This window comes from Carcharhinus amblyrhynchos, chromosome 16, assembly GCF_965287045.1.
Source record: "Carcharhinus amblyrhynchos chromosome 16, sCarAmb.v2.hapA, whole genome shotgun sequence".
In the NCBI taxonomy this organism is placed as follows: Eukaryota; Metazoa; Chordata; class Chondrichthyes; order Carcharhiniformes; family Carcharhinidae; genus Carcharhinus; species Carcharhinus amblyrhynchos.
Genome location: NC_137339.1, coordinates 14,042,515 through 14,058,112, shown reverse-complemented (window position 1 = coordinate 14,058,112; position 15,598 = coordinate 14,042,515). Strand labels below are relative to the sequence as shown.

Sequence of the window (15,598 nt, the reverse complement as noted above, 5' to 3'; positions counted from 1 at the left end):
AACTGCCCAAGTATTTGCAGTTTGTATATGTTGTCTAAGAGATAACACTGCATGGATTTGCGAATGAATGAAAAACACCACTGTGACTTCCGAAGCCTTTTTTATTATTTCAAAGCAGGGTAAAGATTAGCTGGAGGTTTGTCAATTTCTTGCACTGAAATCACAATAAGATTTTGCTGTGGTGTACTTATCAGGATTTAATCCATTTGTGTCTGATTGAGAAAAGTGATTCATTCAAATTAAGTGCTTTAGAAAAACAGGAATATTTATAAGTGAACAAAGTTCAAAAGTCAGCCTTACTGTTTGATGCCTTGACTGAGAAAACAATTTCAATCACAAGGACTTTTGCTGAGTTTAAAGGGATAATTAATTATGCATTTTGTTTTTGTAATAGCAGCTGTTGATTTTGCTAAGTCTTGTTTACTTCTCTTCCAGATCAATCTATCTTTTCTACATTGGTCCCATTATCAAATCCTCCTGCTTTGAACCATCAGCCCTTTGGTCCCTTTGGGCTCAGCCCTGTCACCTCTGAATCACAAAGAATTGGGTTCAAATCCCGCCCCAGAGGTACAAAAATCAAGGCTGCCACCCTAGGCACGTGCCACTCTGTCAAAGGTGGCATCTTTTGGGTGAAATGTTAAATTGAGGTCTTGGCTGGAATTCTCCGGCCATTCACACCGGCGGGATTCTCTGGTCCTGCCAGTGGTGCACCCCTGCCACAGGTTTCCCGGCCACATGGGGTGGCTTCAATGGGAATTCCCATTGACTGTTATGGGACCAGAAGATCTTATCTCTGGTAAATGTTGCATCGCCTCCCACTGCTGAGAAAAATGCTAACGGGAGGCCAGAGAACTTGACCTTATCTGCCCTTTTGGGTAAAGGATCTCATGACAATGTCTTGAAGATGAGAAAGGCAGGTATTCCAGGCTCTTCTGAAAAACACTAACCCTGTTTCTCTCTCCACAGATGCTGCAGACCTATTGGTTTTTTTCCAGCATTTCCTGTTTCTATTTCAGTTATTCCAGGTGTCCGGGACAATATTTGTCCATCAATCAACTTTACAGAAACAGATTATCTAGTCTTTCTCATGTTGTAGTTGTGGGAGTTTGCAGAGTGCAAATTTGTTGCCATGTTTCTTACATAATAGTGGCTTACACTTCAAAATTACTTTATTGGCTGTAAAATACTTTGACACATGCAGCAGTCATGAAAAGCCTCATAAAAATCTTCTTTTTAATCCTCTCCCTATTGCTGAACTTGCTTAAAACCTGTTGTATGTCTAACTTTTAGCTAGTTCTAACTCAACAATCTGAAACGTTAACTCTGTTTCCCTCTCCACAGGTGCTGCCTGACCTGCTGGGTATTTCCAGAATTTTCTATTTTAATTTTGGGGTTACAACATTTGCAGTATTTTGCCTTTGTTTGACCAATTTCATTCAACTGGTTAAGTTGGTTATTTCCTTTTTTCCCTCAACAGACTTTTTAGCCCTGATTTTAATATATGGATCATGGCTAGAAAGAAGTATTTCCAATCATATGCTAAAACATCTTCAGCCAAGTTTGGGGAAGTCATTCAGAGGTGTGGATCATACTCAAGTGGAGATTCAATCCAATTCTCTTTCACATTTGAAATGTTCAAATGAAGCTTGAAATGGGGCACCATGGTGGCACAGTGGTTAGCGCTGCTGCCTCACCATGCCAGGGACCCAGGTTCGATTACAGGCTTGGGTCACCACCTGTGTGGAGTTTGCACATTCTCCCAGTGCCTGCGTGGGTTTCCTCCGGGTGCTTTGATTTCCTCCCACAATCCAAAGATGTACAGGTTAGGTGGATTGGCTGTGCTAAAATTGTCTCAGTGTCAGCGGAGTCTAGCTAGGGTAAATGCATGGGATTATGGGGATAGGGCCAGGTGGGGCTGTGGTTGGTGCAGACTTGATGGGCTGAATGGCCTCCTTCTGCACTGTAGGATTCTATGAAGCTATCCCCATTAATCTAATTTTAGCTCCTTTGATTGCTGACTGCTTAATGGAGTTTAATAATAATTCCTAATAAGGCCACAAGCAGACCACAGGCAGATTTTAAATTGTTCATGTATTAATGGAACTGTTATTTTTAAAATGGACTTGTCAAATGGTGTAGTTGCAGGATTTAATGACCAAAAATGTTGCTTTTTAACACGAAGATGTAGAACATTGCAAAGTGTCAGCATCTTTCAACAAGTTAACATAAATTAAAATGAGAAATTTTGAATTAAGCAAACAATGTTGTCTAATCAGATGAGCAAGGGAAATGGGTTATATTTTGTCCTGTTAAAACTATCAATAATTCTAAATTAACACTAAATAACATAGAAGGGCTTTAACTGGGGATTCATCTGTGCTCATATGTGAGCAGACTGAATGTGTGGTGTTGGATTAGAAATTTTACAATTGACTGGAAACATCTTGCCTATTTGAGCCAAAGCATCTTGAACCTTGGTTTACATTACAGCTTTAGCAATGATGTGTGACAGATAATGCTTTGTTCTGACACTAGGATATTGGCCGCAATTTCACCAGCATGCCCACCCTGATTCCGGGGAGGGCGAAGCTCAGAGAACAGCATTCTCTGTTGGCCTCGGGTGAGATTGTATGAACCTCAGGTGGATGTGCTGGTAGAATTCCACCCATTGAGTAAATCCACGTACATAGGAAATCAACTTTTCATTACCATGTACCTGATCTGAGTGAAGCTTATTCTTAAATATGGCATCAGTGCCATAATGAAACACATGTATTAAAACAGAGAAACATATACAAACATACAAAATATGAACAGAAGTAGGCCATGTCAGCTATGATTCTCACCAACTTTTAAAGATGCATCATAGAAAGCATTCTTTTTGGTCATACCACAGCTTGGTATAGCTCCTGCTCTGTCCAAGACCGCAAGGAACTACTAAATATCATGAATATGGCCTAATCCATCACACAAACCATCCTCCCATCCATTAACTCTGTCTACACTTCCCGCTGCCTCAGCAAAGCAGCCAACATAATTAAGGATCCCACGCACCCTGGACATTCTCTCTTCCATCTTCTTCTGTTGGGAAAAAGATACAAAAATCTGAGATCACGTACCAACTGACTCAAGAACAGCTTCTTCCCTGCTGCTGTCAGACTTTTGAATGGACTTACCTTGTATTAAGTTGGTCTTTCTTTACATCCTAGCTATGACAGTAACACTACATTTTGCTCCCTCTCGTTTCCTTCTCTATGAACGGTATGCTTTGTCTGTGTAGCGTGCAAGAAACATTATTTTTCACTATATGTTAATACATATGACAGTAATAATTCAAATCAAAATTCAACCCTGAGAGAATGCTCCACCAATTAATAAGATCATGGCTGATCAGTTTAAGTTTTAAATTCCGCATTCCCATAACCTTTGAGTCCCTTGCTTAACAAGAATGTATCTCATTCCATTTTACGAACACACAATGACCTCACCTCTATGGCCTTCTGAGGCAGAGAGTTCCAAAGTCACACAACCCTCAGAAACAAACTCTTTTCATCTCCATTCAAAAATGATGACTCTAATTTAGAAACAGTGCCCCCTAGTTCTGGACTCATCCACAAGAGGAAGCATCCTTTCCACATCCACCTAGTCAATACCATTCAGCATCTTACACATTTCAGTCAGCTCACTCCTCAGTCTTCCAAACTCCAGTGGAAATCAGCCTAGTCTAACTCTTCCTCATAAGGCAATCCGCTCTTACCAGGTATCAATCTAGTAAACCTCATTTTAACTACCCCCAAGGCATTTATTTCCTTCTTTCAACATGGACTCCAAAACTGCACACAGTATTTGAGAATATGGTCTCACCAATGCCCTGCATAACTGAAGCATAACACCCTTACTTTTATATTCAATCCCTCTCATAGTGAAGGATAACATTCCATTAACCTTCTTAATTACCTGCTGTATCTACACACTAACTTCTTGTGGCTCATGCATGAGAATACCCCCATCCCTCTGCATTCGGGCGGCACGGTTGCACAGTGGTTAGCACTGCTGCCTCACAGTGACAGGGATCGATTCCCAACTTGGGTCACTGTCTGTGTGGAATCTGCGTGTTCTCCTCGTGTCTGCACGGGTTTCCCCGGGTGCTCTGGTTTCCTCTCACACTCCACAAGACATGCCAGTTAGGTGCATTGGCCATGCTAAATTCTCCCTGAGTGTACCCGAACAAGCACTGGAGTGGGGCGACTAGAGGATTTTCACAGTAATTTCATTGCAGTGTTAATGTAAGCCTAATCATGACACTAAAAATAAACTTAAACCTTGGAATTCTGCAGTCCTCCTCCATTTAAGTAAATACTCTGTGTTAATTATTCTTTTTGCACATTGTACATATCAACATAACTATAATTTCAATAATTTTGTCAAATCACAACCTACTGGTCTTTAAAATACTAAAAGTTCAGTTTATTTGACAATATTTTCCTTGTGGACTCTTCGATTGGTGTCCTCTTTGTGAAAACATTACTAGCACTAACTATTCCTCTATGTAATATATAACTATGTTAATTCATTGACAATATTTGGGATTAGACCAGGTATCAATCTGGTAAACCACATTTCAACTACCCCCAATGCATTTACATCAGGATGAGGCAGCAACATAATTAAGGATCAATTTCAGCGCCAGAGACAAGCCTGAGTTGCTGCGGTTTCTCTTCCTCCTGTATATTTTCCCCGTTAAACAGGAGGCCAGATCTATCCCACTGTGAAGTTTAGCCATTTCAGTGTCGCAGTTACTGCTGTAGCTTGCTAACCCAACGTACCTGCCGGCATCCATACGCGAAGACACCAGGGAAGTAAAAATTCAATCGATTCTGGCCAGCGGGCTGTTGTCGGCACCATCAGCTGATAACCAATGTCTGGTCATTATTATAGCACCGTTAAGACAGTGCAATGTTCTCAAAAGTGCTACACGGGAGTGCAATCGGACTTTGACAGCGATTTGTTAGATTTTAAGACGGAAGGTGATTGAACACTTGGAGAATATGATTTAAAATGATGTACCTCTAGCGGCAAATCCTGGAGAAACAGCAACCCTCTCTAGTCGCTGTTTGGTAGCAATAAGCTGCTGCTATTCCTGGAGCTGCCTCAGCGAAGAATGTGAGTGACCTGCAGGTAAACCAGGGCAGAAAAGGACAGGAACCTATTTACTAAACAGAAAACAGGAAACAGAACACTGTTTCTACTCACCTGGCATGAAAAAGGTACACTGCAACCTTCAACTGCCCTGTATTTACCACTGAGCGCATTAGAAATATGTATTTAACCATTCTAATAATTTAACATTACTAGTTACATAAAGAGAATCTCTCTACCAGGACTCGTTGAAAGAATCACCATTAAGATTAACCTATTCCCATTGCATTAAAAAAAACATTTTTTTGTTAGTGAGGGTTAAGTGCCTATTGCGGGCGCTGGAATTTGAAGGAATTATTATATTGGACAGCCTGAGGAAACTTGGAGTAGAACATGTTATCACCCTGAGACTGCTTCTTGATTTGATTTATTATTGTCACATGTATTGGCATATAGTGAAAAGTATGGTTTCTTGCATGCTACACAAACAAAGCATACCGTTCATAGAGAAGGAAACGAGAGGGTGCAGAATGTAGTGTTACAGTCATAGCCAGGATGTAAAGAGAGATCAACTTAATGCAAGGTAGGTCCATTCAGAAGTGTGACGGCAGCAGGGAACAAGATGTCCTTGGTATGTGACCTCAGATTTTTGTATCTTTTTCCCAACGGAAGAAGGTGGAAGAGAGAATATCCGAGGTGCGTGGGGTCCTTAATTATGCTGACTGATAAGTCGAGGCAGTGGGAAGTGTCGACAGAGTCAATGGATGGGAGGCTGGTTTGCGTGATGGGCTTCATTTGCGACTCTTTGGAGATGATGTCTTATTGAATCTGCTGACCCCAGAGAGAACATCATGGGGACCAGCTCCCTAACCTCCTGGATGAAGTGCTCCTCTGCAAATGTGCTTTGTGAAAAATTAATCCTCGTACAGAAACTAGAAGCAGGAGTAGGCCATTCATCCCTTCATGTCTGCTTCACCATTCATTATGATTGTGGCTGACCATCAAATTTGATATCCTGATTCTGCCATCTCCTCCATATACCTTGCTCCCTTGAGCCCCGTGAGCTATATCTAATTTCATCTTGAAATTAGACAATGTTTTGGTCTCAATTACTTTCTGTGATAGTGAATTCCACAGATTTGCTACTCTCTGGTTGAAGAAATTTCTCCTGACCTCAGTTCTAAAAGGTTTATCCCTTAATCTCAAACTATGATCCCATCATTGGGAATATTCACTCTGTGTCTACCCTGTCTTAACCCTGTTAGAATTTTGAAAGTTTCTATGAGATCCCTTCTCACTCTTCTAAACTCCAGTGAATATAATCCTAATTGATATAGTCTCTCCTCATATGACAGACCTGTCATCTCAGGAATCAGCCTGGTAAAGCCTCGCTGTACTCCCTCTAGCAAAAACATCTATCCTCAGATAAGGACACCAAAACTGCACACAGTACTCCAGGTGTGGCCTCATCAATGCCCTATACAAGTGCAGTAAAACATTCCTATTCTTATACTCAAATCCTCTGGCTATGAAGGCTAACATGCCATTTGCCTTCTTTACTGTTTTCTTGACCCCTGTAAACCTTTGTGGTTAATTAATCTCTTCAAGGCAATAGCTTGAATTATGGTATCCACATATAGTTGTTAAAGAAAACATCATATTCTCCAAAAAAATGAATGAAGTGTCTCTTAGTAATGATTCAATCTCTAAATATGGATGAGATACTGAATCTGAGTCTTTTTTAAAATATTAAATAACAATTTCACCCATGCAATTAGTAGCAGTTTGTAGGTGATTTTCATTTAATAGTGAACATAATTGTGAAGCAACATCTTCTTCAAGCTGCGCTATGCTACTTTTTTGCAACAGTATATGTTTCACTGTGCAATAGACTCAAATATAGCAAATAAAGTCTGCAGCAATTAAAATGAGAATAAAGGTTCACGATACGGCATTCGTGGCAAACATGCACGTTCTATTCGTATTTTACTTAGAACAATTCAGGAAATCCTGCACTCCAAGTTGTAGGTTATAGCATGAGCTAGCTAGTGTTACACTGGCTCTGACTTCTTTGGTGAATTTCACATTCAGCCCATCCATATAAACTGATACTGGCACAGTCTGGATTAGACCGAATTCCTTTGCTGTTCTGACTATTCTGGCTATTTTGAGTAATGCAGAGATATTTAACTATGATAAACATAACCCCTTTGCCGATTAGAATGTCTACTTTCCTTATTTAGATACTCATTGCTTTTGCTTTGTCCACCTCCCACCTGGTTCCCACTCGGAGAAGAAATCAACATCAGACCAAACTGATAGATTATTCAAGGAAAACTTTCACAGGAGACATCCAGAGTCACAACATCATTTCTCTGTGCTAATTATATTCTTTCCTTGAGTTTTTTTCCCCTTCTACCACTTTGAGAATGCTATAAATAGGCAGGAACAGAGTCACATGGATGTGAAACATAACTGTCTCTCTTCCTCTGCAGAAGCTGCAAAACCTGCTGAGTTTATCCAGCATTTTCTGTTTTTACAGCAAGTTACACTGCTGTCACACTCTCAGATTAAGGAAAAGTAGAATCTCGTGAGTAAACAATGCTTTGATAAACAGCACCCAAACACTGCTGGATATTAATATTGGTAAACAGCTAATCGCTCCATTGGATCAATACTAATATTAAGATGTTAAAGAGCTCGTTGGTCACTTAGAAACTTAATAAACCAAACTTAATGTACAAAAGGCTTTAGTTATGCAAATATGTGGTTAGATCATAGCTGGCAACCGGAGAGAAATCTGGACACCAGACTTAGGATAGTATCAGCCTTGGAGCGCCATAGATTTATTAGAATGATGACTTGACTGAAGGGTTAAATTACGTAGAACAGTTTGGCATAGGAATTGGCCCTTTAGCCCACAATATTATGCTGAACATAATGCCAAATTAAGCTAATCCCTTCTGCCTGCCCTTGATCCATATCCCTGTATTCCTCGCGGAGTCATGAGCTTATCTAAAAGTCCCTCAAACACCCCTATCGTATCTACCTCCGCCACTACCCCTGGCAGCAGGTTCCAGGCACCTACCACTCTCTGTGTAAAAAAAATTTGCCCATCATATCTCCTTTGAATTTTCTCCTCCCGCCTTAAGTACATGTCCCCAGTATTAGACATTTCAACTCCGGGAAAAAGATTCTGATTGTTAACCCTATCTATGCCTCACTGAATTTTATAGACTTCTATCAGGTGTCCCCTCAGCCTTCACTGCTCCAGAGAAAACAACCCTCGGCTGCATAAAAAAATCATTAGAAAGTAGGGGTGTATTCCCAGGAATTTAAAAGGTTAAGGGTGATTTTCAGGGGAAGGGATCGGATAAACATAGAGAAACTAGCTCGCCTGGTTTTGGACTAGAGTCAGATCTTCCAGGAATGAAGTTAGGAAATACTTCTGCATGCAAAGAGTGGTAGATAGAAACCACACAGAAGGAGGCCATTCGGCCCACCGAGTCTGTGCCGACAACAATCCCACCTGGGCCTTATCTCCGTAACCCCACATAATTACCCCGTTAATCCCTCTAACCTATGCATCCCAGGACACTAAGGGACAATTTAGCAAGGCCAATGTACCTAGCCTGCACATTTTTGGATTGTGGGAGGAAACTGGAGCACCAGGAGGAAACCCACGCTGACATGAGGAGATTCTCTAAGGGGAATTTCACATAACTTCATTGCAATATTAATCTAGGCCTCACTTGTGACAAATAAATAACGTTTACTTTACTTTGAAAATGTTTGCAACTCTGTCCTGCAGTTAGGAATTGATGTTAATTTTAAATTTTAAGATGAATAAATTGCGGTTAACCAAAGGCATTAAGGAATGTAGGGCAATAGTGAGTATATAGGGATAGATCATTGATCTGATTTTATTGCAAGATGGTACAGGTTCAAAGGGCTAAATGGCCTTCTCATGCTCCTGTATTCTTACAATCTAAGGATCAAAATGATTTCTTCATTTTGGCCGCAGTAAGGCTTCCGCATCTTGTGTTTTTTTTAATGTAAACAGCTGAAGCAACCAACACCTCATAAGATTAAAATAACCAAGTTCTTTGCCTTGTGACCGATGCCACCCGGATTGGCTATTAAGATAAATGCTTGGGAAAATAGACAAGGTGTTCAGACTGCTTCCCCTTGTATGAAGTATCAACAAAATATTTTGCCCTGTGCAAGTCTACAACAGCCAATCTGATCCTAAGTGTTCGGAGGCTCAAGTTTCTGCTTGTTCCTGCCTGTTCTGAAGATATTAAACATTATCATGTGACCTTTTTGTGTATTGTTATCTTATTAATGCCTGTTACTATAACTGAGTTCAACATAATGATCAGAATGTGTTGGTAATCACATGCCACAGCCAGCTGCATCTAGATAATAATAGTTCAAACTGGTCCCAGTTTTAATGGGAACATTGGAACAGGCGTAGGCCGTTTAGTTCCTTGAGTCTGTTCCATCATGCAGTGAAATCCTGACAGATCTAAGACCCAACTACCGCCTTTGTACCATATTATTCAACACCTCAGTTTAACAGAAATCCATCCAGATCAGATTTAAAATTAACAATTGGTCAGCATTACATGGCATTTGAGGAAGAGAGTATCGAATGTTTACTACCTTTAGATCAAAGCAAATTATCACGGATGTTGGGCTCGGAAACAAAAGTAGAAAATGCTGGAAAATCTCAGCAGGTCTGACAGCATCTGTGGGGAGAGAATAGCACCAACGTTTCAAGTCTGGATTACCCTTCGTCCAGCTCTGATGAAATGTTATCCAGACTCGAAACGTTAGTTCTGTTCTCTCCCCACAGACCACAGATGCTGTCAGACCTGCTGAGATTTTCCAGCACTTTTTGTTTTTGTTTACTGTCCTTTGCTGATAGCAGTTTCTTAGGCTGTGTCCCTTAGTCCTATCAACAATCAACAAGAAGTAGTTTACAACCTGCTCCATCAATTCCCTTTAACATTTTGAAGTCTCTACACAAATCACCTCTAATCTTCTAACTTCCAGCGACTATAACCTAGTTTATGTTACCTCTCCTCCTAATTTAACTCTCAAAGTTTTGCTATTGCTCTAGGGGTGGCATAGTGGCACTGTGATTAGCACTGCTGTTTCACAGTGCCAGGGGCCCCGGTTCTATTCCTGGCTTGGGTCACTTCTGTGAGCAGTCTGCATGTTCTCCCTGTGTCTGTGTAGATTTCCTCCCTAAGTCTGAAAGGTATGCTGGTTAGGTGCATTGGCCATGATAAATTCTCCCTCAGTGTACCTGAACAGGCACCGGAGTGTGGCGATGAGGGGGTTTTCACAGTAACTTCATTGCAGCGTTAATGTAAGCCTTCTTGTGGCACTAATAAATAATAAATCTACACTGTCTCCTTTTCTAGACTAATAAATCCTTCCTTAGGTGCTGTGCCCATTGGATTCCAGGTCTGTTGGCTTTGAGCAGTTGCAGCATGATTTCTAACCCTTTGTATTTTAGCCCATTAGATTTAATGCCAGCACACCATCTGCCTTTTTGATCATATTTTTATACTTGTTAATGGTGCTTTAATGGTCCATGTAGATGGAATTTTAAGTCCCAACACAGATCCTTGTCACATTGCTCACATTATTACAATTAGCTTGTTATTCTTCCTCAGTATCAACTGGTTTCCCAAACTGGTCAATCATTGGCTTTCAATCCATGGCTGCAACTTCACTGAACAGTCTTTTATGAGGAACTTTATCAAATACATTGTCTAAGTCCATATAAAGTGCATTCGTAGACATTCCTTGTCCACAGCTTGGCTGGAATTTTCTAACACTCCAGTGGAGGAATTTCCTGCAGCAGTGATGGCGTGCTGTTTTGGCCACTAGCAGGACGTTCTGGTCCCACTGGCATCAATGGCATTTGCCTGGCTTGCCAGCCTCACCACTGGGGAACCTGGCGGGGAGAGGGGTTTGGCGGGGTGGGGGGGGGTTCAACCTCGACAGGATTGGAAGATCCTGCTGATGCGATGAGCTGGAAAATCTCAACCGTTCAGTCAGCATGTCAAAAGATTTGACCGGGTTCATTGGGCATCACCAGCGCTAATCCATGCTTTCTCTCTCTGGGCAGTTGGAAGTACAGTAAAAAGTCTGACAACACCAGGTTTAAGTCCAACTGATTTATTTGATAGTAAACTCACTAGCTTTCAAGAGGTTTCCCTCTTCAAAGTTGGAAGTTTTCAAGGTAAGTCACACAGTATGCTTAGTTATTAACTCTAACAATTTGCCAACAACAGGTGTTAAGCTAACCAATCTATGATTCCATGTTTTCCTTCTGTCACATTTCTTATTCCCGCTTGGGTCACTGTTTGCATGGAGTCTGCACATTCTCCCTGTGTCTGTGTGGGTTTCCTCCAGGTACTCTGGTTTCCTCCCACAGTCCAAAAGACGTGCTGGTTAGGTGCATTGACTGTGCTAAATTCTTCCTCAGTGTTACCTGAATAGGCGTCGGAGTGTGGCAACTAGGGTATTTTCACAGTAACTTCATTGCAGTGTTAACGTAAGCCTTTCTTGTGACTAATAAATAAACTTTAATCTTTAAGTAAATAAGTTTTTAAACAGTGGAATGACATTTTCAATTTTCCATTCTAAAGAGATGGTTCCCAAATGGAGAGAACTTTGGACTATTATGACTATGGCAACTGAAATGCTCCCACTCATATCGCTAATTTCTTATATGCTAATTACAGGAGACTCAGAATAGATTAGGATCAACTTTATTCAGGCATATGTAGGAAGAGTGCTACTTCAGACCTCGGACACAGTCTCTGATGTTTATATGAAGGCTGCATATATTTGTATCATGCTTCACACAGACATTATTTAAATTTTGATTTAACAAAATAGAGAAGTTTTACCAGAACAGCACATCTTGTATTTGTCACATTTAAAATTGTCCATATTGCAGCAGCTTCTAACTTATTTTGGTGTGCCTATCCCCCTGCTTTCACCGGAACTCTTCTTGCTGAATGACTCCAGAACTTAGTTATTGCTAAAGCAGTCAATTTGTAATGTTTGTTGCAGTTTGAAATTCTGCTGACTTTAAGTTGTACGTGGTACTATTTTCCTGATTTCCTGTAAGAATAGAATCCATAACCATTTTTCTCCTATTTTCTTATTAATTATTAAATCTTAAACCTTACGATGCATTCATATTAAAACTTCAACCTTTGTCATTTTTATTCCCTCACCCCCAGTACCACCTACTTCTTTCAGAACGCTGGGATGGAAGCCATCTGTCCTAAGGATTTGCCACTCTTGAGTCCCACTATTTTCTTCGTTATTATATTGTTTACATTAAACTTACTCAGTCTCGGATACGATAATAATTTTCCGGGGATATCTGGCATGCCCACCATTTGCTCTACCCAAAATACTCAAGCAAAGTAATTATCAACATTCCCGCCATATCCTTATTTTCATTGATGTCACCATTCAGTTTGCGAGGAATCCACATTGCTTCTGATCATTTTTTTCCCTGATGTAATTAGAAAGGATTTTCTCGCTCGGGTGGGGCTGGAAATTCTGAGTCAATGCAGATTTCTGTTGTTGGATCCTCGCCTGCGCTGATTCTGTGGCAGGCGAGGTGGTAGAATTCTGGCCATAGTGTTTTAAAGCACAATTTCTGCTTGTTACTCCACTTTCTTCCCCTCTGTTTGTTTTTGGACCATTATCTACTCCAACTGGTTCCCAACTGGTGTGCTGTGAAGATTCCCCAAGTGTGTCATGAAAAAAAGATTCAAATGATTCAAAGTTCATATAATTAAACTAAAACTAACCTTCATCCTCAGCTCTGTGGCTGGCAACTCCCTTGCTCTGGCAACTAGTGCTCCCCTTATTATTGAATCCCCCTACAACATGAGGTTTCCTTTCTTCTTCCCTTTGGACAGCCTCCTGCTCCAAAATACCATGATCCACATTCTAGCTGTGCCTCCAACTGTCTTCATTCTTATCCTCTCAGCTGGTAAATACATTGCACCAGTTGGATCAGATCAATTTCTGTGATTCCTTTCCCTCCGTCTCACTTGTGTTTTCCTTACTCTGTGCACAACTGGTCACATCGACACTGTTCTGAACCTGTACCTCTCCAAAAGGTGTGAGCAAACAAAATCTGGAGCAAACTGTTCAGGTAATGCTTTGCCTTCCTTCTACCTAAGGATGTCTCTGATTCACAATCCAGCTCAACAATTCAAGATGATGACACCCACTGCAGATGTGTTCGCTCAGTAGAGTCCTACTGTCCACAAACTCCCACATACTGGACGGACACACACACACACACACACACAGTGGCATGATGGCATAGTGGTTAGCACTGCTGTCTCACAGTGCCAGGGTCCCAGGTTCGATTCCCGGCTTGGGTCACTGTCTGTGTGGAGTTTGCACACTCTCCCTATGTCAGAGTGGGTTTCCTCTGGGTGTTCCGGTTTCCTCCCACAGTCTGAAAGATGTGCTGGTTAAATGCATTGACCTGAACAGGCGCCGGTGTGTGGCAACTAGGGGAATTTCATAGTAACTTCATTGCAGTGTTAATGAGAGCATTACTTGTGACTAATAAATAAACTTATTACTTTAGACACACAACCTGTCCTGCCATAGTTTTAATTATTCATATCTTGTTTTTAGTTTGTTGTTTTTTTTCCCACAGACTAACTTGCAGTAAACTACCACCTACTGCTCTCAGCTTCTGATACGAATAACCGGAGGGTAAAAGAAAATGAAGAAAAAGCAGCACCTCCTTCTCCTCTGCACCAAGTTCTGGACAGTATCACTCTGTTAGCTCCGTACTGTGTTCTGCTTTCACCTTTAGGTTGTTTACTCTTTGCGGCAGTAAATGCTCTTTGAAGTGGTTTGGTCGTGCAGAACTCAAATATTGCGGAAAAAAAAGTAATGTTGCTGAAGCTTCCCGTCTTGGAAGTCAACTTGCCAACCAGTCGGCACCCCTTTTCTCTTCAGTATTAATTGTTGTGGTTGTTTGAAATTTGGCATTCTTGTGTTTGTCCTGATGAGTGCCAGATGCAAAGCTTCAGTAACATGTCTCTCTTTTCAGCTAAATACTGTTTACTTACACAGAGCTCATGGCAGACACTCAAGTTACAACTGCTAACGCAGCCTCCTGCTCACAGTAACTAGTAGCTATTTGGGTTAACCCACTTCCAGTTAATTAACAGTTAACCGTCAGGCAGTTCCTGATAACTGGGCAGCTGAACAAGCTTGAAGTTTCTTTTACAGCTTTTTTTTTAAAAGCTCAAAGTAAAATTTTAGACATCAAATTAAATTCCAACTTGAGAAATAATTACCAGAGAAATCGCACTTGCAGCCAGTTCCTTACATTGGAGCTTTGCTAACATTACACTCGGTCCTGTGTTCGCTCTGCTCTCCACTTATGCTGTGGTACTTTTGCCAAGTACCGTTGATACTTGTCTGTTTCATTCTAAGCTTGCTCTCGGAAGTATTGCAGAGCACTTAATAGAAAATGAATCACGTTGAAATGCAATCACTGTTATTATGTTGACAAGCAGCCAAGTCATTGTGCACCATGTAATGTCACATAAATAGCAAGGAGTGGCCAGTTAGTCTGTTTTTTATTGAAGTATTATTGGTTGCCCAAGGAACCCAAGGAGAAATCGTGCGTTCTTTGAATAATGTTACGAAATCTTCAATATTCATCAAAACTACAGCTAGCAGTTTAAAAGTCACCTGAAAATCCGCCGTGATATGTTCTGACAACGATGGAGACCCGCACTGTAGAGGTCATTCAAAACACCTTGCCTGAGATGCCTTTGCATTGTACAAGAGAAAAGTCTGTGTAGCATACAGTGTACTTCAACATGCAGAAGGAGCAATACCATAGAACCATAGAATCTCTACAGAGCAGAAGGAAGCCATTCAGTCCATTGAGTCAGCACCGACTCACATCTTACCCAGGCCCATCCCCAGCCCTATCCCTGTATCTCTGCACATTTACCATGGCTAATCCACTTAATTTATGCATCTGGCAACACTAAGAGGCAATTTGGCACGGCCAATCCACCTAACCTACACATCATTGGATGGTGGGAGGAAACAGAAGCACCCGGAGGAAACCCACACAGACACGAGGAGAACGTGCAAACTCCACACAGCCAATCGCCCAAGACCAGAATTGAACCCGGGTGCCTGGCACTATGAGGCAGCAGTGCTAACCGCTGTGCCCAGAAGCTCTATAGAGTTGTATTGAGGGTTAATTCTGTTCAGAAGATAATTTTTAGTTACAAGGATTACATATTTTAAGACATTAAGGCAGTGTTTAAACATAAGCTGTTATTCTTGTATCTTGTGTACGAGTTGCGTTGCAGCTTCTGGCTCTGTGCTGACAGAGCCCATCCTCTTTTTGCTCTGCCAG

General features: G+C 41.1%; 1 protein-coding gene across 1 annotated transcript in view; it reads right to left on the bottom strand.

The window, feature by feature from the left end:
- Positions 1 to 14,781, bottom strand: part of LOC145353847 (serine/threonine-protein kinase Sgk2-like) — a 39,065-nt gene extending 24,284 nt beyond the window's left edge. Inside the window, exons 1-2 of the mRNA XM_080204729.1 lie at positions 14,546 to 14,781; positions 4,827 to 5,172 (exon numbers count right to left, since the gene is read on the bottom strand). The gene's annotated coding sequence lies outside the window, so the exon portion shown is untranslated. The remainder of the gene's footprint in view (positions 1 to 4,826; positions 5,173 to 14,545) is intronic.
- Positions 14,782 to 15,598: the final 817 nt, after the last annotated feature.